Source organism: Stegostoma tigrinum, chromosome 22 (assembly GCF_030684315.1).
Source record: "Stegostoma tigrinum isolate sSteTig4 chromosome 22, sSteTig4.hap1, whole genome shotgun sequence".
Taxonomy (NCBI): Eukaryota; Metazoa; Chordata; class Chondrichthyes; order Orectolobiformes; family Stegostomatidae; genus Stegostoma; species Stegostoma tigrinum.
Window position 1 is genome coordinate 56278814 of NC_081375.1, and position 4031 is coordinate 56282844.

At 46.9% G+C, this 4031-nt stretch overlaps 1 long non-coding RNA gene across 1 annotated transcript; it reads left to right on the plus strand.

The window, feature by feature from the left end:
- Positions 1-806: 806 nt before the first annotated feature.
- Positions 807-2816, plus strand: LOC132210881 (uncharacterized). Its single transcript, XR_009447093.1, has 2 exons — positions 807-849; positions 2640-2816. It is a non-coding gene; the product is annotated as an uncharacterized LOC132210881 (long non-coding RNA).
- Positions 2817-4031: the final 1215 nt, after the last annotated feature.

The following is a 4031-nucleotide window of genomic DNA, read 5'->3' on the forward strand; positions in this document are numbered from 1 at the left end:
TTTTGAAAGGAAACACCTTTGACCACAAGGCCGTCAGGCAGTGGTCAGCACGTAGTATCCTCAGGACCCTTCGGGAAAAGGAGAGGGTGGATCCCGTCGTGTGGTTCCCCACGCAGACTGCCGAAGTCGTTTGGCAGAATGCCTCATCGCCAGAACTTTCAAACAAGCACAAGGACATTGCTTGGCTGGCGGTGAGAGGGGCTCTGCCAGTGAGATCCTTTATGCATGCCCGGAATCTCTGCACCACTGCACGCTGCCCTCGAGGTGGCTGCGGGGGGGGACGAGACTGTTGATCACCTCCTTCTGGAGTGTGCCTATGCGCAGGAGGTCTGGAGGGGGATGCAGTGGTATTTGTCGAAGTTCGTCCCCAGCAGCTCCGTGACGCGGGACTCCGTGCTCTACGGGCTGTTTCCGGGGACGCACACCGAGATCAACATCAAGTGCGCCTGGAGGACCATCAGTGCGGTGAAAGACGCTCTTTGGTCTGCCCGCAACTTGCTGGTCTGCCAGCTGAAAGAACTGACCCCGACCGAGTGTTGCAGACTGGCGCACTCCAAGGTCCAGGGCTACGTGCTGAGGGACGCGCTAAAGCTTGGGGCAGCCGCCGCCAAGGCGCGGTGGGGAAAGACCACCGTATGAGCCCCCTCGTCCAGAAAAGGGAAAAGAATCCTATCTGGTAACTGGGCCCAGCTGGCGCCTTCCCCAACTGGTCAGGGGGCCAACTGGGACTGTGCGGGGTGACGACTGCCGGGGCGGTTTCTTTGCTTTGTTTTTTTTTCTCTGTTTTGTTTTTTTTCCTTTAGTTGGTGTACGTACCCCCGGGTAACCCGGAGTGGCTTGCATGACTGGGTAGGTGTATAAATGTTTTATTTTTTGTACATTCTATGAATAAAGTATATTTTTTCAAATTTAAAAAAGGTGACGAAACGTCTGAAAACTAACCTTCCAGCTCAGCGAACAAACTCACATCCAGTCTACTGCATCTCTTTTTCTTTCCCTCCACCCTTCCACACCCATTGAGCCAAACTCTCTCTAAAGAGTCTCCTTGAGCCACAGAAGAACCTACTTTAGCTTCCCTGACATCTACCCACATCTGCTCAGGGCTCAACTTGTCCATGAGAACACCTTTCTGTCCCATTGAACTTCTACTGACTAAACGGTGAGTGACCTGACTTCCCTTTTAGCTAACTTTGTTAACTATTCTCTCTCTCCAAACCCTGTCCCACAGTCCTTTTAAGATTAGCATCGTTGCACACTCCATAAACTCAGCCTTGTTAATCATTATTCTTTCAGGGACATTAGCATTATCAGCAAGGCCAGAACTTGTTGCCCATGCCCAACTGCTCTTGAACAGGGTGGCTTGCTCACCTGGTCCAGAGGCATGTTGTGAGTCCATTACATTATTGTGGATTTGAAGTCACATGTGGGCAAGGCCAGCAGATTCAATTTCTTAAGGTGGATTTTAACGATAATGGTCACAATCATAGAGGCTGGCTTTTTATTAAAGCAAAATACTGTAGCTGCTGGAAATAAGAAACCGGAAAGTGCTCAAGAAGCTCAGCATGCCTGGCAGCATCCGTGGAGAGAGAAAAACACAGTTCATACTTTGAGTCCAATGACCTCTTTAGAAAAGGGATGATGTGGAGGTGCCAGTGTTAGACTTGGGTGGACAAAGTCAGAAGTCACACGACACCAGGTTATTTGAAATCACAACCTTTCAGAGCATTGCTCCTTCATTGGATAAAGTGGAGGGAATGCTCCTTCATTGGATAAAGTGGAGGGAAGCACACAGGCACAGAATTTATAGGCAGAGAGATTATTGCAAGATAATTCCAAGTAATGTTGATATGCATGATCTTCTTGGAGATCTTCTCCGCTCTGAGCTGGCAATTTGTGGTGTCGATGTAACCATGACGTGATCTTGCAATGGTCTCTCTGCCTATAAATTCTGTGTCTGTGCGTTTCCCTCCACTTCACCTGATGAAGGAGCTGCGCTCCAAAAGTTTGTTATTTCAAATAAACCTGTTGGACTGTGACCTGGAGTTGTGTGACTTCTGACTCAGAAAAAGGAGTCATTGCACTTGAAATATTAATTCTGTCTCTCTCTCCATCTGCTATGCTTTTCCAGTACTTTTTTTTCTGTTTTTATTTCAGCTTTGTATATATCTAATTTAGATAGTTTAGATTTCCATATGATCATAAGAAATAGGGGGAGGCCATTTGGTCCCTCATACCTGCTCTGCCATTCAATAGGATCAGGGCTGATCTGACATTCCTCGCCTCCACATTCCTGTCCTTTCCTCATTCACCAATCATCATGATACAATTTGAATATATATTCTTCAAAAATGAACCTGGAGCTCTGAATTACTAGACCATTATACATATAGACCGCTACAAATAGACCCACCCACCATGTAAGTAATCAGAGTTTAGTGAATGCCAGGATGCTGAATAAATTTTAGGAGATAGCCATTAATTAGTAATAGGTTGTAGGGTTATGGAGAGCGGGTTGGAAAGTGAAATTGTGGCCAGATGAAATCAGCAATGATTGTATTGAAGGAAAGCAGGCTCTAGGGGATGAATCCTCCTGCTTCTAATTCGTATGTTCTTCTTTTACGTCACTTGTGATTCCACAGGAGCTCCATTATCCACCTCTAACCAGAGGGACAGGTGCCGCCATCTCAAGGCAAACATTCAGGGAACAATATCACTCAACAAAAGACCAGACCGCAAATGGCTGCTTACCTGACAAACTTGTGAATTCTACGATTCTATGTAACTGAACTTTGACAACAAATATTCTGTTCTCATTCCATCACGACTATTCTTATTGGGAAAAATGATGTCATGGACACAATGGGCTAAAGGGCCGATTTCTATGATTTCATAAGTCCTCCTAATTATAATACCTTTCTGAATAAGATCGAGTGAAAGCCTTATGGTCCATAATCATTAGCTCATGGGAAGAAAATCGTCCGTACATTCCGATTAAAAATTTGATCAGTCAGCGGAGCAGAACCATGGCAGTGCGCAGTTATTAACTAACTGAAACAGAATCATTGGCAAGATTGGTTTACGGCTCCATTAATGCAGGGTAGATTTGCCGGGAGGCAGACTCAACTCAATAAAAACCAAAAGAACTGCGGATGCTGTAAATCGGGAACAAAAACAAAGTTGCTGTAAAAGCTCAGTAAGTCACGGCAGCATCCGTGGAGGAGAAAACAGTTAGCGTTTCGGGTCCGGTGACCCTTCCTCAGAACTGATGGATACTCAGTTCTGAGGAAGGGTCACCGGACCCGAAACGTTAACTGTTTTCTCCTCCACGGATGCTGCCGAGACCTGCTGAGCTTTTCCCAGCAACTTTGTTTTCGTACACTCTGATCTTATTCATTCTGCACTATCAGTTTGCGGGATCTTCTTCCCTTCCCTAGGTTTGGGCACAGATTGGCTAAGAGTCATTCTCTTAAAGGACGTATTTCTCGCTCCGAAAGCTCTGAGACTGGACGAGGTCCAGCTGATAAACGGCAACTACGAATCAATGGGTGCAACGTGGGCGGGACGACGGGGACGTGTGGTCAGCTGGTCCTCCAACCAATCGGAGTGAAGAAGGGACGGGGCCATTAGGCAACGCGACCATTCTGACGTGAGCTTCTGCGCACGTGCAGTGGCACAGAGTCGGAAGTCTAGGGCGAGTGCGAGACATAATAAGGTGGGCGTGGCAACGGAGATCGGGAGTAAAAGGGAGGCAGTGTGGGATTAGAGGTTTCACGAGTATCCAATATAGGCCGTTAGACCTGAATTAGAGGTTTTCCGGTCTTGCTTTCGCAGCAAATAGAAAAGTGGCTTGGGCCTCAGGCAGTGACGGTCCTTTTTAGTCGCCATTTTTATTGGGAGCAATATTGTGCTAGTTGTCTGCCTGGTCGCCATCTTTTTAGGGGGCAGGGTACATGCGCAACCCTGGTTTCCGAGGGGGTTATAGGGAGGAATCATACATAACGAATTCAGATCAAGCGATTTGTTTACTTGTT